This window comes from Equus caballus, chromosome 23 (assembly GCF_041296265.1).
Source record: "Equus caballus isolate H_3958 breed thoroughbred chromosome 23, TB-T2T, whole genome shotgun sequence".
Lineage (NCBI taxonomy): Eukaryota > Metazoa > Chordata > Mammalia > Perissodactyla > Equidae > Equus > Equus caballus.
Genome location: NC_091706.1, coordinates 2755697 through 2777721, shown reverse-complemented (window position 1 = coordinate 2777721; position 22025 = coordinate 2755697).

The window sequence follows — 22025 nt, the reverse complement described above, 5'->3', positions numbered from 1 at the left end:
GCGGTCGTTGCGGCGGGTCGAGCCGGTGGTTGCGGCGTGTCCGGAAGGTGGTTCCGGTCTGTCCGGCAGGTGGTTCTGTGGTGTCCGGCACGAGGTTCAGTCTGAGAGGCTGTGCCGGCATGCCCCTCACGTGATTCCGGCTTGTCCCCGAAGTGGTGCTGGTGTAGCGGGCAGGTGATTTTGGCGTGTCTGGCAGGTGGTTCAGGCGAGTTGAGCAGGTGGTTGCGACGTGCTCGGCAGGTGCTTCCGGCGTCTCCGGCACGTGTTTCTGGCACATCTGACTGGTGGTTCCGGCATGCCCAAAAGTTGATTCCGGTCTGTCCGTTAGGTGGTTCCGGCGTGCACGGCACGTAGTTCTGGTACGTGTCAGAGGTGGTTGCGTATGCCCAACAGGTGATTCCGGACAGTCCGCCACGTGCTTCTGGCACGTCTGAGAGGTGGTTCCAACATGCCCGGCATGTCATTTCGGAGAGTCGTCCAAGTGGTTCTGGCGTAGCCCGCAGGTGATTTTGGCGTGTCTGGCAGGTGGTTCCGCCGTGCTCGGCAGGTGGTTCAGGCACGGCCGTCACGTGGTTCCAGTCTGTCCAGGACGTGTTTCCAGCTTCTCCGGCAGGTGGGTCTGGTACGTCTGAGAGGTGGTTCCGCCATGGCTGGCAGGTGATCCCGGACTGTCCCCCAGGTGGTTCTGGCATAGCCAGCAGTTGATATTGGCCTGTCCGGCAGGTGGTTCCAGCGAGTCGAACAGGTGGCTCCGGCGTTCTTGGCAGGTGGTTCCGGTCTGTCCGGTAGGTGATTCCGGCGTGTCTGGCACGTGCTTGCGGCATGCGCGGCAGGTGATTACGTAGTGTCCGCCAGGTGGTTCTGGCATACCCGGCAGGTGATTTTGGCGTGTCCATCAGGTGTTTCTGGCGAGTCGAGCAGGTGGCTCCGGCATGCTCGGCAGGTGCTTCCTGCGTCTCCGGCACTTGGTTCTGGTGTGTCTGAGAGCTGGTTCCGGCATGTCCGGCAGATGATTCCGGAGTGTCCGCCAAGTGGTTCTGGCATACCCAGCAGGTGATTTTGGCGTGTCAGGGAGGTGGTACCGGTGAGTCGAGCAGGTGGTTCCGGCGTGCTCGGCAGGTGGTTCAGGCGGTTCTGGCAGGTGGTATCCGTCTGTTCGGGGTGTGGTTCCAGCATCTCATGAACACGTTTCTGGCACGTCTGAGATGTGGTTCCAGCCGGCCCGACAGGTGTTTCCGCAGTGTCCGCCAAGCGGTTCTGGCGTAGTTGGCAGGTGATTTTGGCATGATTGGCAGGTGGTTCCAGCAAGCCTGGAAGGTGACTCCAAATTGTTCACCAACTGGTTGTGGCGTCGCCGGCAGTTGATTTTTGCGTGATCGGCAGGTGGTTCTGGCGAGTCGAGCAGGTGGTTCCGGCGTGCTCGGCTGGTGCTTCCGGGGTCATTGGCACGGGGTTCTGGCATGTCTGAGAGGTGGTTCCTGCATGCCCGGCAAGTGATTCCGGAGTGTTCGCCAAGTGGTTCTATCATAGTCGGCAGGTGATTTTGGCATGTCCGGCAGGTGGTTCAGGCGAGTTGAGCAGGTGGTTCCAACGTGCTTGGCAGGTGCTTCCGGCGTCTCCGGCACGTGTTTCTGGCACATCTGACAGGTGGTTCCGGCATGCCCGAAAGGTGATTCCGGTCTGTCCGGTAGGTGGTTCCAGCCTGCACGGCATGTGGTTCTGGTACGTCTCAGAGGTGGTTGCGCACGCGCAACAGGTGATTCCGGACTGTCCGCCACATGGTTCTGGCACGTCTGAGAGGTGGTTCCGGCATGCCCGGCAGGTCATCCCAGAGAGTCCTCCAAGTGGTTCTGGCATAACACGCAGGTGATTTTGGCGTGTCTGGCAGGTTGTTCCGTTGTGCTTGGCAGGTGGTTCAGGCTTGGCCGGCAGGTGGTTCCAGACTGTCCAGGACGTGTTTCCAGCTTCTCCGGCAGGTGGTTCTGGTACGTCTGAGAGGTGGTTCCGCCATGGCTGGCAGGTGATTCCGGACCGTCCCCCAGGTGGTTCTGGCATAGCCAGCAGTTGATATTGGCCTGTCTGGCAGGTGGTTCCAGCGAGTCGAACAGGTGGCTCCGGCGTGATCGGCAGGTGGTTCCGGTCTGTCCGGTAGGTGATTCCGGCGTGTCCGGCACGTGCTTCCGGCACATCTGAGAGGTGGTTCCGGCATGCGCGACAGGTGATTTCGGAGTGTCCGCCAGGTGGTTCTGGCGTACCCGGCAGGTGATTTTGGCGTGTCCGGCAGGTGTTTCTGGCGAGTCGAGCAGGTGGCTCCGGCATGCTCGGCAGGTGCTTCCGGCGTCTCCGGCACGTGGTTCTGGTGTGTCTGAGAGCTGGTTCCGGCATGTCCGGCAGATGATTCCGGAGTGTCCGCCAAGTGGTTCTGGCATACCCGGCTGGTGATATGGGTATGTCAGGTAGGTGGTTCCGGCGAGTCGAGCAGGTGGCTCCGGCGTGCTCGGCAGGTTTTTCAGACGGGTCTGGCAGGTGTTTTCCGTCTGTTCGGGGTGTGGTTCCAGCATCTCATGCACATGGTTCTGGCACGTCTGAGATGTGGTTCCGGCCGGCCCGACAGGTGTTTCCACAGTGTCCGCCAAGTGGTACTGGCGTAGTTGGCAGGTGATTTTGGCATGACCGGCAGGTGGTTCCAGCAAGCCCGGCAGGTGATTCCGAAGTGTTCCCCAACTGGTTGTGGCGTAGCCGGCAGGTGATTTTTGCGTGTCCGGCAGGTGGTTCTGGCGAGTCGAGCAGGTGGTTCCGGCGTGCTCGGCAGGTGCTTCCGGGGTCATTGGCACGTGGTTCTGGCATATCTGAGAGGTGGTTCCGGCATGCCCGGCAGGTGATTCCGGAGTGTTCGCCAAGTGTTTCCGGCGTAGCCGGCAGGTGAGTTTGCATGTCCAGCGGTCGTTCCGGCGGGTCAAGCCGGTGGTTCCGGCATGTCCGGAAGGTGGTTCCGGTCTGTCCAGCAGGTGGTTCTGTGGTGTCCGGCACTAGGTTCAGTCTGAGAGGCTGTGCCGGCATGCCCCTCACGTGATTCCGGCTTGTCCCCGAAGTGGTGCTGGTGTAGCGGGCAGGTGATTTTGGCGTGTCCGGCAGGTGGTTCAGGCGAGTTGAGCAGGTGGTTGCGACGTGCTCGGCAGGTGCTTCCGGCGTCTCCGGCACGTGTTTCTGGCACATCTGACTGGTGGTTCCGGCATGCCCAAAAGTTGATTCCGGTCTGTCCGGTAGGTGGTTCCGGCGTGCACGGCACGTGGTTCTGGTACGTCTCAGAGGTGGTTGCGTATGCCCAACAGGTGATTCCGGACTGTCCGCCACGTGCTTCTGGCACGTCTGAGAGGTGGTTCCAACATGCCCGGCAGGTCATTTCGGAGAGTCGTCCAAGTGGTTCTGGCGTAGCCCGCAGTTGATTTTGGCGTGTCCGGCAGGTGGTTCCGCCGTGCTCGGCAGGTGGTTCAGGCATGGCCGTCACGTGGTTCCAGTCTGTCCAGGACGTGTTTCCAGCTTCTCCGGCAGGTGGGTCTGGTACGTCTGAGAGGTGGTTCCGCCATGGCTGGCAGGTGATCCCGGACTGTCCCCCAGGTGGTTCTGGCATAGCCAGCAGTTGATATTGGCCTGTCCGGCAGGTGGTTCCAGCGAGTCGAACAGGTGGCTCCGGCGTTCTTGGCAGGTGGTTCCGGTCTGTCCGGTAGGTGATTCCGGCGTGTCTGGCACGTGCTTCCGGCATGCGCGGCAGGATATTCCGTAGTGTCCGCCAGGTGGTTCTGGCATACCCGGCAGGTGATTTTGGCGTGTCCGGCAGGTGTTTCTGGCGAGTCAAGCAGGTGGCTCCGGCGTGCTCGGCAGGTTGTTCAGACGGGTCTTGCAGGTGTTTTGCGTCTCTTCGGGGTGTGGTTCCAGCATCTCATGCACATGGTTCTGGCACGTCTGAGATGTGGTTCCGGCCGGCCCGACAGGTGTTTCCACAGTGTCCGCCAAGTTGTACTGGCGTAGTTGTCAGGTGATTTTGGCATGACCGGCAGGTGGTTCCAGCAAGCCTGGCAGGTGATTCCAAAGTGTTCACCAACTGGTTGTGGCGTAGCCGGCAGGTGATTTTTGCGTGATCGGCAGGTGGTTCTGGCGAGTCGAGCAGGTGGTTCCGGCGTGCTCGGCTGGTGCTTCCGGGGTCATTGGCACGGGGTTCTGGCATGTCTGAGAGGTGGTTCCTGCATGCCCGGCAAGTGATTCCGGAGTGTTCGCCAAGTGGTTCTGGCATACTCGGCAGGTGCTTTTGGCATGTCCGGCAGGAGGTTCAGGCGAGTTGAGCAGGTGGTTCCAACGTGCTTGGCAGGTGCTTCCGGCATCTCCGGCACGTGTTTCTGGCACATCTGACAGGTGGTTCCGGCATGCCCGAAAGGTGATTCCGGTCTGTCCGGTAGGTGGGTCCAGCCTGCACGGCATGTGGTTCTGCTACGTCTCAGAGATGGTTGCGCATGCCCAACAGGTGATTCCGGACTGTCCGCCACATGGTTCTGGCACGTCTGAGAGGTGGTTCCGTCATGCCCGGCAGGTCATCCCAGAGAGTCCTCCAAGTGGTTCTGGCATAACACGCAGGTGATTTTGGCATGTCTGGCAGGTTGTTCCGTTGTGCTTGGCAGGTGGTTCAGGCTTGGCCGGCAGGTGGTTCCAGACTGTCCAGGACGTGTTTCCAGCTTCACCGGCAGGTGGTTTTGGTACGTCTGAGAGGTGGTTCCGCCATGGCTGGCAGGTGATTCCGGACCGTCCCCGAGGTGGTTCTGGCATAGCCAGCAGTTGATATTGGCCTGTCCGGCAGGTGGTTCCAGCGAGTCGAACAGGTGGCTCCGGCGTGCTCGACAGGTGGTTCCGGTCTGTCCGGTAGGTGATTCCGGCGTGTCCGGCACGTGCTTCGGGCACGTCTGAGAGGTGGTTCCGGCATGCGCGACAGGTGATTTCGGAGTGTCCGCCAGGTGGTTCTGGCGTACCCGGCAGGTGATTTTGGCGTGTCCGGCAGGTGTTTCTGGCGAGTCGAGCAGGTGGCTCCGGCATGCTCGCCAGGTGCTTCCGGCGTCTCCGGCACGTGGTTCTGGTGTGTCTGAGAGCTGGTTCTGGCATGTCCGGCAGATGATTCCGGAGTGTCCGCCAAGTGGTTCTGGCATACCCGGCTGGTGATTTGGGCATGTCAGTTAGGTGGTTCCGGCGAGTCGAGCAGGTGGCTCCGGCGTGCTCGGCAGGTTGTTCAGACGGGTCTGGCAGGTGTTTTCCGTCTGTTCGGGGTGTGGTTCCAGCATCTCATGCACATGGTTCTGGCACGTCTGAGATGTGGTTCCGGCCGGCCCTACAGGGGTTTCCACAGTGTCCGCCAAGTGGTACTGGCGTAGTTGGCAGGTGATTTTGGCATGACCGGCAGGTGGTTCCAGCAAGCCCGGCAGGTGATTCCGAAGTGTTCCCCAACTGGTTGTGGCGTAGCCGGCAGGTGATTTTTGCGTGTCCGGCAGGTGGTTCTGGCGAGTCGAGCAGGTGGTTCCGGCGTGCTCGGCAGGTGCTTCCGGGGTCATTGGCACGTGGTTCTGGCATATCTGAGAGGTGGTTCCGGCATGCCCGGCAGGTGATTCCGGAGTGTTCGCCAAGTGTTTCCGGCGTAGCCGGCAGGTGAGTTTGCATGTCCAGCGGTCGTTCCGGCGGGTCGAGCCGGTGGTTCCGGCATGTCCGGAAGGTGGTTCCGGTCTGTCCAGCAGGTGGTTCTGTGGTGTCCGGCACGAGGTTCAGTCTGAGAGGCTGTGCCGGCATGCCCCTCACGTGATTCCGGCTTGTCCCCGAAGTGGTGCTGGTGTAGCGGGCAGGTGATTTTGGCGTGTCCGGCAGGTGGTTCAGGCGAGTTGAGCAGGTGGTTGCGACGTGCTCGGCAGGTGCTTCCGGCGTCTCCGGCACGGGTTTCTGGCACATCTGACTGGTGGTTCCGGCATGCCCAAAAGTTGATTCCGGTCTGTCCGTTAGGTGGTTCCGGCGTGCACGGCACGTGGTTCTGGTACGTGTCAGAGGTGGTTGCGTATGCCCAACAGGTGATTCCGGACAGTCCGCCACGTGCTTCTGGCACGTCTGAGAGGTGGTTCCAACATGCCCGGCATGTCATTTCGGAGAGTCGACCAAGTGGTTCTGGCATAGCCCACAGGTGATTTTGGCGTGTCCGGCAGGTGGTTCCGCCGTGCTCGGCAGGTGGTTCAGGCATGGCCGTCACGTGGTTCCAGTCTGTCCAGGACGTGTTTCCAGCTTCTCCGGCAGGTGGTTCTGGTACGTCTGAGAGGTGGTTCCGCCATGGCTGGCAGGTGATCCCGGACCGTCCCCCAGGTGGTTCTGGCATAGCCAGCAGTTGATATTGGCCTGTCCGGCAGGTGGTTCCAGCGAGTCGAACAGGTGGCTCCGGCGTTCTTGGCAGGTGGTTCCGGTCTGTCCGGTAGGTGTTTCCGGCGTGTCCGGCACGTGCTTCCGGCACGTCTGAGAGGTGGTTCCGGCATGCGCGGCAGGTGATTCCGTAGTGTCCGCCAGGTGGTTCTGGCATACCCGGCAGGTGATTTTTGCGTGTCCGGCAGGTGTTTCTGGCGACTGGAGCAGGTGGCTCCGGCATGCTCGGCAGGTGCTTCCGGCGTCTCCGGCACTTGGTTCTGGTGTGTCTGAGAGCTGGTTCCGGCATGTCTGGCAGATGATTCCGGAGTGTCCGCCAAGTGGTTCTGGCATACCCAGCAGGTGATTTTGGCATGTCAGGGAGGTGGTACCTGTGAGTCGAGCAGGTGGTTCCGGCGTGCTCAGCAGGTGGTTCAGGCGGTTCTGGCAGGTGGTATCCGTCTGTTCGGGGTGTGGTTCCAGCATCTCATGAACACGTTTCTGGCACGTCTGAGATGTGGTTCCAGCCGGCCCGACAGGTGTTTCCGCAGTGTCCGCCAAGCGGTTCTGGCGTAGTTGGCAGGTGATTTTGGCATGACTGGCAGGTGGTTCCAGCAAGCCTGGCAGGTGATTCCAAAGTGTTCACCAACTGGTTGTGGCGTAGCCGGCAGGTGATTTTTGCGTGATCGGCAGGTGGTTCTGGCGAGTCGAGCAGGTGGTTCCGGCGTGCTCGGCTGGTGCTTCCGGGGTCATTGGCACGGGGTTCTGGCATGTCTGAGAGGTGGTTCCTGCATGCCCGGCAAGTGATTCCGGAGTGTTCGCCAAGTGGTTCTGGCATAGTCGGCAGGTGATTTTGGCATGTCCGGCAGGTGGTTCAGGCGAGTTGAGCAGGTGGTTCCAACGTGCTTGGCAGGTGCTTCCGGCGTCTCCGGCACGTGTTTCTGGCACATCTGACAGGTGGTTCCGGCATGCCCGAAAGGTGATTCCGGTCTGTCCGGTAGGTGGTTCCAGCCTGCACGGCATGTGGTTCTGGTACGTCTCAGAGGTGGTTGCGCACGCGCAACAGGTGATTCCGGACTGTCCGCCACATGGTTCTGGCACGTCTGAGAGGTGGTTCCGGCATGCCCGGCAGGTCATCCCAGAGAGTCCTCCAAGTGGTTCTGGCATAACACGCAGGTGATTTTGGCGTGTCTGGCAGGTTGTTCCGTTGTGCTTGGCAGGTGGTTCAGGCTTGGCCGGCAGGTGGTTCCAGACTGTCCAGGACGTGTTTCCAGCTTCTCCGGCAGGTGGTTCTGGTACGTCTGAGAGGTGGTTCCGCCATGGCTGGCAGGTGATTCCGGACCGTCCCCCAGGTGGTTCTGGCATAGCCAGCAGTTGATATTGGCCTGTCCGGCAGGTGGTTCCAGCGAGTCGAACAGGTGGCTCCGGCGTGCTCGGCAGGTGGTTCCGGTCTGTCCGGTAGGTGATTCCGGCGTGTCCGGCACGTGCTTCCGGCACGTCTGAGAGGTGGTTCCGGCATGCGCGACAGGTGATTTCGGAGTGTCCGCCAGGTGGTTCTGGCGTACCCGGCAGGTGATTTTGGCGTGTCCGGCAGGTGTTTCTGGCGAGTCGAGCAGGTGGCTCCGGCATGCTCGGCAGGTGCTTCCGGCGTCTCCGGCACGTGGTTCTGGTGTGTCTTAGAGCTGGTTCCGGCATGTCCGGCAGATGATTCCGGAGTGTCCGCCAAGTGGTTCTGGCATACCCGGCTGGTGATTTGGGCATGTCAGGTAGGTGGTTCCGGCGAGTCGAGCAGGTGGCTCCGGCGTGCTCGGCAGGTTGTTCAGACGGGTCTGGCAGGTGTTTTCCGTCTGTTCGGGGTGTGGTTCCAGCATCTCATGCACATGGTTCTGGCACGTCTGAGATGTGGTTCCGGCCGGCCCGACAGGCGTTTCCACAGTGTCCGCCAAGTGGTACTGGCGTAGTTGGCAGGTGATTTTGGCATGACCGGCAGGTGGTTCCAGCAAGCCCGGCAGGTGATTCCGAAGTGTTCCCCAACTGGTTGTGGCGTAGCCGGCAGGTGATTTTTGAGTGTCCGGCAGGTGGTTCTGGCGAGTCGAGCAGGTGGTTCCGGCGTGCTCGGCAGGTGCTTCCGGGGTCATTGGCACGTGGTTCTGGCATATCTGAGAGGTGGTTCCGGCATGCCCGGCAGGTGATTCCGGAGTGTTCGCCAAGTGTTTCCGGCGTAGCCGACAGGTGATTTTGCATGTCCAGCGGTCGTTGCGGCGGGTCGAGCCAGTGGTTGCGGCTTGTCCGGCAGGTGGTTCCGGTCTGTCCGGCAGGTGGTTCTGTGGTGTCCGGCACGAGGTTCAGTCTGAGAGGCTGTGCCGGCATGCCCCTCACGTGATTCCGGCTTGTCCCCGAAGTGGTGCTGGTGTAGCGGGCAGGTGATTTTGGCGTGTCCGGCAGGTGGTTCAGGCGAGTTGAGCAGGTGGTTGCGACGTGCTCGGCAGGTGCTTCCGGCGTCTCCGGCACGTGTTTCTGGCACATCTGACTGGTGGTTCCGGCATGCCCAAAAGTTGATTCCGGTCTGTCCGGTAGGTGGTTCCGGCGTGCACGGCACGTGGTTCTGGTACGTCTCAGAGGTGGTTGCGTTTGCCCAACAGGTGATTCCGGACTGTCCGCCACGTGCTTCAGGCACGTCTGAGAGGTGGTTCCAACATGCCCGGCAGGTCATTTCGGAGAGTCGTCCAAGTGGTTCTGGCGTAGCCCGCAGGTGATTTTGGCGTGTCCGGCAGTTGGTTCCGCCATGCTCGGCAGGTGGTTCAGGCATGGCCGTCACGTGGTTCCAGTCTGTCCAGGACGTGTTTCCAGGTTCTCCGGCAGGTGGTTCTGGTACGTCTGAGAGGTGGTTCCGCCATGGCTGGCAGGTGATCCCGGACTGTCCCCGAGGTGGTTCTGGCATAGCCAGCAGGTGATATTGGCCTGTCCGGCAGGTGGTTCCAGCGAGTCGAACAGGTGGCTCCGGCGTTCTTGGCAGGTGGTTCCGGTCTGTCCGGTAGGTGTTTCCGGCGTGTCCGGCACGTGCTTCCGGCACGTCTGAGAGGTGGTTCCAGCATGCGCGGCAGGTGATTCCGTAGTGTCCGCCAGGTGGTTCTGGCATACCCGGCAGGTGATTTTGGCGTGTCCGGCAGGTGTTTCCGGCGAGTGGAGCAGGTGGCTCCGGCATGCTCGGCAGGTGCTTCCGGCGTCTCCGGCACTTGGTTCTGGTGTGTCTGAGAGCTGGTTCCGGCATGTCCGGCAGATGATTCCGGAGTGTCCGCCAAGTGGTTCTGGCATACCCAGCAGGTGATTTTGGCGTGTCAGGGAGGCGGTACCGGTGAGTCGAGCAGGTGGTTCCGGCGTGCTCAGCAGGTGGTTCAGGCGGTTCTGGCAGGTGGTATCCGTCTGTTCGGGGTGTGGTTCCAGCATCTCATGAACACGCTTCTGGCACGTCTGAGATGTGGTTCCAGCCGGCCCGACAGGTGTTTCCGCAGTGTCCGCCAAGCGGTTCTGGCGTAGTTGGCAGGTGATTTTGGCATGACTGGCAGGTGGTTCCAGCAAGCCTGGCAGGTGATTCCAAAGTGTTCACCAACTGGTTGTGGCGTAGCCGGCAGGTGATTTTTGCGTGATCGGCAGGTGGTTCTGGCGAGTCGAGCAGGTGGTTCCGGCGTGCTCGGCTGGTGCTTCCGGGGTCATTGGCACGGGGTTCTGGCATGTCTGAGAGGTGGTTCCTGCATGCCCGGCAAGTGATTCCGGAGTGTTCGCCAAGTGGTTCTGGCATAGTCGGCAGGTGATTTTGGCATGTCCGGCAGGTGGTTCAGGCGAGTTGAGCAGGTGGTTCCAACGTGCTTGGCAGGTGCTTCCGGAGTCTCCGGCACGTGTTTCTGGCACATCTGACAGGTGGTTCCGGCATGCCCGAAAGGTGATTCCGGTCTGTCCGGTAGGTGGTTCCAGCCTGCACGGCATGTGGTTCTGGTACGTCTCAGAGGTGGTTGCGCATACCCAACTGGTGATTCCGGACTGTCCGCCACATGGTTCTGGCACGTCTGAGAGGTGGTTCCGGCATGCCCGGCAGGTCATCCCAGAGAGTCCACCAAGTGGTTCTGGCATAACACGCAGGTGATTTTGGCGTGTCTGGCAGGTTGTTCCGTTGTGCTTGGCAGGTGGTTCAGGCTTGGCCGGCAGGTGGTTCCAGACTGTCCAGGACGTGTTTCCAGCTTCTCCGGCAGGTGGTTCTGGTACGTCTGAGAGGTGGTTCCGCCATGGCTGGCAGGTGATTCCGGACCGTCCCCCAGGTGGTTCTGGCATAGCCAGCAGTTGATATTGGCCTGTCCGGCAGGTGGTTCCAGCGAGTCGAACAGGTGGCTCCGGCGTGCTCGGCAGGTGGTTCCGGTCTGTCCGGTAGGTGATTCCGGCGTGTCCGGCACGTGCTTCCGGCACGTCTGAGAGGTGGTTCCGGCATGCGCGACAGGTGATTTCGGAGTGTCCGCCAGGTGGTTCTGGCGTACCCGGCAGGTGATTTTGGCGTGTCCGGCAGGTGTTTCTGGCGAGTCGAGCAGGTGGCTCCGGCATGCTCGGCAGGTGCTTCCGGCGTCTCCGGCACGTGGTTCTGGTGTGTCTGAGAGCTGGTTCCGGCATGTCCGGCAGATGATTCCGGAGTGTCCGCCAAGTGGTTCTGGCATACCCGGCTGGTGATTTGGGCATGTCAGGTAGGTGGTTCCGGCGAGTCGAGCAGGTGGCTCCGGCGTGCTCGGCAGGTTGTTCAGACGGGTCTGGCAGGTGTTTTCCGTCTGTTCGGGGTGTGGTTCCAGCATCTCATGCACATGGTTCTGGCACGTCTGAGATGTGGTTCCGGCAGGCCCGACAGGTGTTTCCACAGTGTCCGCCAAGTGGTACTGGCGTAGTTGGCAGGTGATTTTGGCATGACCGGCAGGTGGTTCCAGCAAGCCCGGCAGGTGATTCCGAAGTGTTCCCCAACTGGTTGTGGCGTAGCCGGCAGGTGATTTTTGAGTGTCCGGCAGGTGGTTCTGGCGAGTCGAGCAGGTGGTTCCGGCGTGCTCGGCAGGTGCTTCCGGGGTCATTGGCACGTGGTTCTGGCATATCTGAGAGGTGGTTCCGGCATGCCCGGCAGGTGATTCCGGAGTGTTCGCCAAGTGTTTCCGGCGTAGCCGACAGGTGATTTTGCATGTCCAGCGGTCGTTGCGGCGGGTCGAGCCAGTGGTTGCGGCTTGTCCGGCAGGTGGTTCCGGTCTGTCCGGCAGGTGGTTCTGTGGTGTCCGGCACGAGGTTCAGTCTGAGAGGCTGTGCCGGCATGCCCCTCACGTGATTCCGGCTTGTCCCCGAAGTGGTGCTGGTGTAGCGGGCAGGTGATTTTGGCGTGTCCGGCAGGTGGTTCAGGCGAGTTGAGCAGGTGGTTGCGACGTGCTCGGCAGGTGCTTCCGGCGTCTCCGGCACGTGTTTCTGGCACATCTGACTGGTGGTTCCGGCATGCCCAAAAGTTGATTCCGGTCTGTCCGGTAGGTGGTTCCGGCGTGCACGGCACGTGGTTCTGGTACGTCTCAGAGGTGGTTGCGTTTGCCCAACAGGTGATTCCGGACTGTCCGCCACGTGCTTCAGGCACGTCTGAGAGGTGGTTCCAACATGCCCGGCAGGTCATTTCGGAGAGTCGTCCAAGTGGTTCTGGCGTAGCCCGCAGGTGATTTTGGCGTGTCCGGCAGGTGGTTCCGCCATGCTCGGCAGGTGGTTCAGGCATGGCCGTCACGTGGTTCCAGTCTGTCCAGGACGTGTTTCCAGGTTCTCCGGCAGGTGGTTCTGGTACGTCTGAGAGGTGGTTCCGCCATGGCTGGCAGGTGATCCCGGACTGTCCCCGAGGTGGTTCTGGCATAGCCAGCAGGTGATATTGGCCTGTCCGGCAGGTGGTTCCAGCGAGTCGAACAGGTGGCTCCGGCGTTCTTGGCAGGTGGTTCCGGTCTGTCCGGTAGGTGTTTCCGGCGTGTCCGGCACGTGCTTCCGGCACGTCTGAGAGGTGGTTCCAGCATGCGCGGCAGGTGATTCCGTAGTGTCCGCCAGGTGGTTCTGGCATACCCGGCAGGTGATTTTGGCGTGTCCGGCAGGTGTTTCCGGCGAGTGGAGCAGGTGGCTCCGGCATGCTCGGCAGGTGCTTCCGGCGTCTCCGGCACTTGGTTCTGGTGTGTCTGAGAGCTGGTTCCGGCATGTCCGGCAGATGATTCCGGAGTGTCCGCCAAGTGGTTCTGGCATACCCAGCAGGTGATTTTGGCGTGTCAGGGAGGCGGTACCGGTGAGTCGAGCAGGTGGTTCCGGCGTGCTCAGCAGGTGGTTCAGGCGGTTCTGGCAGGTGGTATCCGTCTGTTCGGGGTGTGGTTCCAGCATCTCATGAACACGCTTCTGGCACGTCTGAGATGTGGTTCCAGCCGGCCCGACAGGTGTTTCCGCAGTGTCCGCCAAGCGGTTCTGGCGTAGTTGGCAGGTGATTTTGGCATGACTGGCAGGTGGTTCCAGCAAGCCTGGCAGGTGATTCCAAAGTGTTCACCAACTGGTTGTGGCGTAGCCGGCAGGTGATTTTTGCGTGATCGGCAGGTGGTTCTGGCGAGTCGAGCAGGTGGTTCCGGCGTGCTCGGCTGGTGCTTCCGGGGTCATTGGCACGGGGTTCTGGCATGTCTGAGAGGTGGTTCCTGCATGCCCGGCAAGTGATTCCGGAGTGTTCGCCAAGTGGTTCTGGCATAGTCGGCAGGTGATTTTGGCATGTCCGGCAGGTGGTTCAGGCGAGTTGAGCAGGTGGTTCCAACGTGCTTGGCAGGTGCTTCCGGAGTCTCCGGCACGTGTTTCTGGCACATCTGACAGGTGGTTCCGGCATGCCCGAAAGGTGATTCCGGTCTGTCCGGTAGGTGGTTCCAGCCTGCACGGCATGTGGTTCTGGTACGTCTCAGAGGTGGTTGCGCATACCCAACTGGTGATTCCGGACTGTCCGCCACATGGTTCTGGCACGTCTGAGAGGTGGTTCCGGCATGCCCGGCAGGTCATCCCAGAGAGTCCACCAAGTGGTTCTGGCATAACACGCAGGTGATTTTGGCGTGTCTGGCAGGTTGTTCCGTTGTGCTTGGCAGGTGGTTCAGGCTTGGCCGGCAGGTGGTTCCAGACTGTCCAGGACGTGTTTCCAGCTTCTCCGGCAGGTGGTTCTGGTACGTCTGAGAGGTGGTTCCGCCATGGCTGGCAGGTGATTCCGGACCGTCCCCCAGGTGGTTCTGGCATAGCCAGCAGTTGATATTGGCCTGTCCGGCAGGTGGTTCCAGCGAGTCGAACAGGTGGCTCCGGCGTGCTCGGCAGGTGGTTCCGGTCTGTCCGGTAGGTGATTCCGGCGTGTCCGGCACGTGCTTCCGGCACGTCTGAGAGGTGGTTCCGGCATGCGCGACAGGTGATTTCGGAGTGTCCGCCAGGTGGTTCTGGCGTACCCGGCAGGTGATTTTGGCGTGTCCGGCAGGTGTTTCTGGCGAGTCGAGCAGGTGGCTCCGGCATGCTCGGCAGGTGCTTCCGGCGTCTCCGGCACGTGGTTCTGGTGTGTCTGAGAGCTGGTTCCGGCATGTCCGGCAGATGATTCCGGAGTGTCCGCCAAGTGGTTCTGGCATACCCGGCTGGTGATTTGGGCATGTCAGGTAGGTGGTTCCGGCGAGTCGAGCAGGTGGCTCCGGCGTGCTCGGCAGGTTGTTCAGACGGGTCTGGCAGGTGTTTTCCGTCTGTTCGGGGTGTGGTTCCAGCATCTCATGCACATGGTTCTGGCACGTCTGAGATGTGGTTCCGGCAGGCCCGACAGGTGTTTCCACAGTGTCCGCCAAGTGGTACTGGCGTAGTTGGCAGGTGATTTTGGCATGACCGGCAGGTGGTTCCAGCAAGCCCGGCAGGTGATTCCGAAGTGTTCCCCAACTGGTTGTGGCGTAGCCGGCAGGTGATTTTTGAGTGTCCGGCAGGTGGTTCTGGCGAGTCGAGCAGGTGGTTCCGGCGTGCTCGGCAGGTGCTTCCGGGGTCATTGGCACGTGGTTCTGGCATATCTGAGAGGTGGTTCCGGCATGCCCGGCAGGTGATTCCGGAGTGTTCGCCAAGTGTTTCCGGCGTAGCCGACAGGTGATTTTGCATGTCCAGCGGTCGTTGCGGCGGGTCGAGCCAGTGGTTGCGGCTTGTCCGGCAGGTGGTTCCGGTCTGTCCGGCAGGTGGTTCTGTGGTGTCCGGCACGAGGTTCAGTCTGAGAGGCTGTGCCGGCATGCCCCTCACGTGATTCCGGCTTGTCCCCGAAGTGGTGCTGGTGTAGCGGGCAGGTGATTTTGGCGTGTCCGGCAGGTGGTTCAGGCGAGTTGAGCAGGTGGTTGCGACGTGCTCGGCAGGTGCTTCCGGCGTCTCCGGCACGTGTTTCTGGCACATCTGACTGGTGGTTCCGGCATGCCCAAAAGTTGATTCCGGTCTGTCCGGTAGGTGGTTCCGGCGTGCACGGCACGTGGTTCTGGTACGTCTCAGAGGTGGTTGCGTTTGCCCAACAGGTGATTCCGGACTGTCCGCCACGTGCTTCAGGCACGTCTGAGAGGTGGTTCCAACATGCCCGGCAGGTCATTTCGGAGAGTCGTCCAAGTGGTTCTGGCGTAGCCCGCAGGTGATTTTGGCGTGTCCGGCAGGTGGTTCCGCCATGCTCGGCAGGTGGTTCAGGCATGGCCGTCACGTGGTTCCAGTCTGTCCAGGACGTGTTTCCAGGTTCTCCGGCAGGTGGTTCTGGTACGTCTGAGAGGTGGTTCCGCCATGGCTGGCAGGTGATCCCGGACTGTCCCCGAGGTGGTTCTGGCATAGCCAGCAGGTGATATTGGCCTGTCCGGCAGGTGGTTCCAGCGAGTCGAACAGGTGGCTCCGGCGTTCTTGGCAGGTGGTTCCGGTCTGTCCGGTAGGTGTTTCCGGCGTGTCCGGCACGTGCTTCCGGCACGTCTGAGAGGTGGTTCCAGCATGCGCGGCAGGTGATTCCGTAGTGTCCGCCAGGTGGTTCTGGCATACCCGGCAGGTGATTTTGGCGTGTCCGGCAGGTGTTTCCGGCGAGTGGAGCAGGTGGCTCCGGCATGCTCGGCAGGTGCTTCCGGCGTCTCCGGCACTTGGTTCTGGTGTGTCTGAGAGCTGGTTCCGGCATGTCCGGCAGATGATTCCGGAGTGTCCGCCAAGTGGTTCTGGCATACCCAGCAGGTGATTTTGGCGTGTCAGGGAGGCGGTACCGGTGAGTCGAGCAGGTGGTTCCGGCGTGCTCAGCAGGTGGTTCAGGCGGTTCTGGCAGGTGGTATCCGTCTGTTCGGGGTGTGGTTCCAGCATCTCATGAACACGCTTCTGGCACGTCTGAGATGTGGTTCCAGCCGGCCCGACAGGTGTTTCCGCAGTGTCCGCCAAGCGGTTCTGGCGTAGTTGGCAGGTGATTTTGGCATGACTGGCAGGTGGTTCCAGCAAGCCTGGCAGGTGATTCCAAAGTGTTCACCAACTGGTTGTGGCGTAGCCGGCAGGTGATTTTTGCGTGATCGGCAGGTGGTTCTGGCGAGTCGAGCAGGTGGTTCCGGCGTGCTCGGCTGGTGCTTCCGGGGTCATTGGCACGGGGTTCTGGCATGTCTGAGAGGTGGTTCCTGCATGCCCGGCAAGTGATTCCGGAGTGTTCGCCAAGTGGTTCTGGCATAGTCGGCAGGTGATTTTGGCATGTCCGGCAGGTGGTTCAGGCGAGTTGAGCAGGTGGTTCCAACGTGCTTGGCAGGTGCTTCCGGAGTCTCCGGCACGTGTTTCTGGCACATCTGACAGGTGGTTCCGGCATGCCCGAAAGGTGATTCCGGTCTGTCCGGTAGGTGGTTCCAGCCTGCACGGCATGTGGTTCTGGTGCGTCTCAGAGGTGGTTGCGCATACCCAACTGGTGATTCCGGACTGTCCGCCACATGGTTCTGGCACGTCTGAGAGGTGGTTCCGGCATGCCCGGCAGGTCATCCCAGAGAGTCCACCAAGTGGTTCTGGCATAACACGCAGGTGATTTTGGCGTGTCTGGCAGGTTGTTCCGTTGTGCTTGGCAGGTGGTTCAGGCTTGGCCGGCAGGTGGTTCCAGACTGTCCAGGACGTGTTTCCAGCTTCTCCGGCAGGTGGTTCTGGTACGTCTGAGAGGTGGTTCCGCCATGGCTGGCAGGTGATTCCGGACCGTCCCCCAGGTGGTTCTGGCATAGCCAGCAGTTGATATTGGCCTGTCCGGCAGGTGGTTCCAGCGAGTCGAACAGGTGGCTCCGGCGTGCTCGGCAGGTGGTTCCGGTCTGTCCGGTAGGTGATTCCGGCGTGTCCGGCACGTGCTTCCGGCACGTCTGAGAGGTGGTTCCGGCATGCGCGACAGGTGATTTCGGAGTGTCCGCCAGGTGGTTCTGGCGTACCCGGCAGGTGATTTTGGCGTGTCCGGCAGGTGTTTCTGGCGAGTCGAGCAGGTGGCTCCGGCATGCTCGGCAGGTGCTTCCGGCGTCTCCGGCACGTGGTTCTGGTGTGTCTGAGAGCTGGTTCCGGCATGTCCGGCAGATGATTCCGGAGTGTCCGCCAAGTGGTTCTGGCATACCCGGCTGGTGATTTGGGCATGTCAGGTAGGTGGTTCCGGCGAGTCGAGCAGGTGGCTCCGGCGTGCTCGGCAGGTTGTTCAGACGGGTCTGGCAGGTGTTTTCCGTCTGTTCGGGGTGTGGTTCCAGCATCTCATGCACATGGTTCTGGCACGTCTGAGATGTGGTTCCGGCAGGCCCGACAGGTGTTTCCACAGTGTCCGCCAAGTGGTACTGGCGTAGTTGGCAGGTGATTTTGGCATGACCGGCAGGTGGTTCCAGCAAGCCCGGCAGGTGATTCCGAAGTGTTCCCCAACTGGTTGTGGCGTAGCCGGCAGGTGATTTTTGAGTGTCCGGCAGGTGGTTCTGGCGAGTCGAGCAGGTGGTTCCGGCGTGCTCGGCAGGTGCTTCCGGGGTCATTGGCACGTGGTTCTGGCATATCTGAGAGGTGGTTCCGGCATGCCCGGCAGGTGATTCCGGAGTGTTCGCCAAGTGTTTCCGGCGTAGCCGACAGGTGATTTTGCATGTCCAGCGGTCGTTGCGGCGGGTCGAGCCGGTGGTTGCGGCGTGTCCGGCAGGTGGTTCCGGTCTGTCCGGCAGGTGGTTCTGTGGTGTCCGGCACGAGGTTCAGTCTGAGAGGCTGTGCCGGCATGCCCCTCACGTGATTCCGGCTTGTCCCCGAAGTGGTGCTGGTGTAGCGGGCAGGTGATTTTGGCGTGTCCGGCAGGTGGTTCAGGCGAGTTGAGCAGGTGGTTGCGACGTGCTCGGCAGGTGCTTCCGGCGTCTCCGGCACGTGTTTCTGGCACATCTGACTGGTGGTTCCGGCATGCCCAAAAGTTGATTCCGGTCTGTCCGGTAGGTGGTTCCGGCGTGCACGGCACGTGGTTCTGGTACGTGTCAGAGGTGGTTGCGTATGCCCAACAGGTGATTCCGGACTGTCCGCCACGTGCTTCAGGCACGTCTGAGAGGTGGTTCCAACATGCCCGGCAGGTCATTTCGGAGAGTCGTCCAAGTGGTTCTGGCATAGCCCGCAGGTGATTTTGGCGTGTCCGGCAGGTGGTTCCGCCGTGCTCGGCAGGTGGTTCAGGCATGGCCGTCACGTGGTTCCAGTCTGTCCAGGACGTGTTTCCAGCTTCTCCGGCAGGTGGTTCTGGTACGTCTGAGAGGTGGTTCTGCCATGGCTGGCAGGTGATCCCGGACTGTCTGCCAGGTGGTTCTGGCATAGCCAGCAGTTGATATTGGCCTGTCCGGCAGGTGGTTCCAGCGAGTCGAACAGGTGGCTCCGGCGTTCTTGGCAGGTGGTTCCAGTCTGTCCGGTAAGTGTTTCCGGCGTGTCTGGCACGTGCTTCCGGCACGTCTGAGAGGTGGTTCCGGCATGCGCGACAGGTGATTTCGGAGTGTCCGCCAGGTGGTTCTCGCGTACCCGGCAGGTGATTTTGGCGTGTCCGGCAGGTGTTTCTGGCGACTGGAGCAGGAGGCTCCGGCATGCTCGGCAGGTGCTTCTGGCGTCTCCGGCACTTGGTTCTGGTGTGTCTGAGAGCTGGTTCCGGCATGTCCGGCAGATGATTCCGGAGTGTCCGCCAAGTGGTTCTGGCATACACAGCAGGTGATTTTGGCATGTCAGGGAGGTGGTACCGGTGAGTCGAGCAGGTGGTTCCGGCGTGCTCAGCAGGTGGTTCAGGCGGTTCTGGCAGGTGGTATCCGTCTGTTCGGGGTGTGGTTCCAGCATCTCATGAACACGTTTCTGGCACGTCTGAGATGTGGTTCCAGCCGGCCCGACAGGTGTTTCCGCAGTGTCCGCCAAGCGGTTCTGGCGTAGTTGGCAGGTGATTTTGGCATGACTGGCAGGTGGTTCCAGCAAGCCTGGCAGGTGATTCCAAAGTGTTCACCAACTGGTTGTGGCGTAGCCGGCAGGTGATTTTTGCGTGATCGGCAGGTGGTTCTGGCGAGTCGAGCAGGTGGTTCCGGCGTGCTCGGCTGGTGCTTCCGGGGTCATTGGCACGGGGTTCTGGCATGTCTGAGAGGTGGTTCCTGCATGCCCGGCAAGTGATTCCGGAGTGTTCGCCAAGTGGTTCTGGCATAGTCGGCAGGTGATTTTGGCATGTCCGGCAGGTGGTTCAGGCGAGTTGAGCAGGTGGTTCCAACGTGCTTGGCAGGTGCTTCCGGCGTCTCCGGCACGTGTTTCTGGCACATCTGACAGGTGGTTCCGGCATGCCCGAAAGGTGATTCCGGTCTGTCCGGTAGGTGGTTCCAGCCTGCACGGCATGTGGTTCTGGTACGTCTCAGAGGTGGTTGCGCATGCCCAACAGGTGATTCCGGACTGTCCGCCACATGGTTCTGGCACGTCTGAGAGGTGGTTCCGGCATGCCCGGCAGGTCATCCCAGAGAGTCCTCCAAGTGGTTCTGGCATAACACGCAGGTGATTTTGGCGTGTCTGGCAGGTTGTTCCGTTGTGCTTGGCAGGTGGTTCAGGCTTGGCCGGCAGGTGGTTCCAGACTGTCCAGGACGTGTTTCCAGCTTCTCCGGCAGGTGGTTCTGGTACGTCTGAGAGGTGGTTCCGCCATGGCTGGCAGGTGATTCCGGACCGTCCCCCAGGTGGTTCTGGCATAGCCAGCAGTTGATATTGGCCTGTCCGGCAGGTGGTTCCAGCGAGTCGAACAGGTGGCTCCGGCGTGCTCGGCAGGTGGTTCCGGTCTGTCCGGTAGGTGTTTCCGGCGTGTCCGGCACGTGCTTCCGGCACGTCTGAGAGGTGGTTCCGGCATGCGCGACAGGTGATTTCGGAGTGTCCGCCAGGTGGTTCTGGCGTACCCGGCAGGTGATTTTGGCGTGTCCGGCAGGTGTTTCTGGCGAGTCGAGCAGGTGGCTCCGGCATGCTCGGCAGGTGCTTCCGGCGTCTCCGGCACGTGGTTCTGGTGTGTCTGAGAGCTGGTTCCGGCATGTCCGGCAGATGATTCCGGAGTGTCCGCCAAGTGGTTCTGGCATACCCGGCTGGTGATTTGGGCATGTCAGGTAGGTGGTTCCGGCGAGTCGAGCAGGTGGCTCCGGCGTGCTCGGCAGGTTGTTCAGACGGGTCTGGCAGGTGTTTTCCGTCTGTTCGGGGTGTGGTTCCAGCATCTCATGCACATGGTTCTGGCACGTCTGAGATGTGGTTCCGGCCGGCCCGACAGGTGTTTCCACAGTGTCCGCCAAGTGGTACTGGCGTAGTTGGCAGGTGATATTGGCATGACCGGCAGGTGGTTCCAGCAAGCCCGGCAGGTGATTCCGAAGTGTTCCCCAACTGGTTGTGGCGTAGCCGGCAGGTGATTTTTGCGTGTCCGGCAGGTGGTTCTGGCGAGTCGAGCAGGTGGTTCCGGCGTGCTCGGCAGGTGCTTCCGGGGTCATTGGCACGTGGTTCTGGCATATCTGAGAGGTGGTTCCGGCATGCCCGGCAGGTGATTCCGGAGTGTTCGCCAAGTGTTTGCGGCGTAGCCGGCAGGTGATTTTGCATGTCCAGCGGTCGTTCCGGCGGGTCGAGCCGGTGGTTCCGGCGTGTCTGGCAGGTGGTTCCGGTCTGTCCGGCAGGTGGTTCTGTGGTGTCCGGCACTAGGTTCAGTCTGAGAGGCTGTGCCGGCATGCCCCTCACGTGATTCCGGCTTGTCCCCGAAGTGGTGCTGGTGTAGCGGGCAGGTGATTTTGGCGTGTCCGGCAGGTGGTTCAGGCGAGTTGAGCAGGTGGTTGCGACGTGCTCGGCAGGTGCTTCCGGCGTCTCCGGCACGTGTTTCTGGCACATCTGACTGGTGGTTCCGGGATGCCCAAAAGTGGATTCCGGTCTGTCCGGTAGGTGGTTCCGGCGTGCACGGCATGTGGTTCTGGTACGTCTCAGAGGTGGTTGTGCATGCCCAACAGGTGATTCCGGACTGTCCGCCACGTGCTTCTGGCACGTCTGAGAGGTGGTTCCAACATGCCCAGCAGGTCATTTCGGAGAGTCGTCCAAGTGGTTCTGGCGTAGCCCGCAGGTGATTTTGGCGTGTCCGGCAGGTGGTTCCGCCGTGCTCGGCAGGTGGTTCAGGCATGGCCTTCACGTGGTTCCAGTCTGTCCAGGACGTGTTTCCAGCTTCTCCGGCAGGTGGTTCTGGTACGTCTGAGAGGTGGTTCCGCCATGGCTGGCAGGTGATCCCGGACTGTCCCCCAGGTGGTTCTGGCATAGCCAGCAGTTGATATTGGCCTGTCCGGCAGGTGGTTCCAGCGAGTCGAACAGGTGGCTCCGGCGCTCTTGGCAGGTGGTTCCGGTCTGTCCGGTAGGTGTTTCCGGCGTGTCCGGCACGTGCTTCCGGCACGTCTGAGAGGTGGTTCCGGCATGCGCGGCAGGTGATTCCGTAGTGTCCGCCAGGTGGTTCTGGCATACCCGGCAGGTGATTTTTGCGTGTCCGGCAGGTGTTTCTGGCGAGTGGAGCAGGTGGCTCCGGCATGCTCGGCAGGTGCTTCCGGCGTCTCCGGCACTTGGTTCTGGTGTGTCTGAGAGCTGGTTCCGGCATGTCCGGCAGATGATTCCGGAGTGTCCGCCAAGTGGTTCTGGCATACCCAGCAGGTGATTTTGGCGTGTCAGGGAGGTGGTACCTGTGAGTCGAGCAGGTGGTTCCGGCGTGCTCAGCAGGTGGTTCAGGCGGTTCTGGCAGGTGGTATCCGTCTGTTCGGGGTGTGGTTCCAGCATCTCATGAACACGTTTCTGGCACGTCTGAGATGTGGTTCCAGCCGGCCCGACAGGTGTTTCCGCAGTGTCCGCCAAGCGGTTCTGGCGTAGTTGGCAGGTGATTTTGGCATGACTGGCAGGTGGTTCCAGCAAGCCTGGCAGGTGATTCCAAAGTGTTCACCAACTGGTTGTGGCGTAGCCGGCAGGTGATTTTTGCGTGATCGGCAGGTGGTTCTGGCGAGTCGAGCAGGTGGTTCCGGCGTGCTCGGCTGGTGCTTCCGGGGTCATTGGCACGGGGTTCTGGCATGTCTGAGAGGTGGTTCCTGCATGCCCGGCAAGTG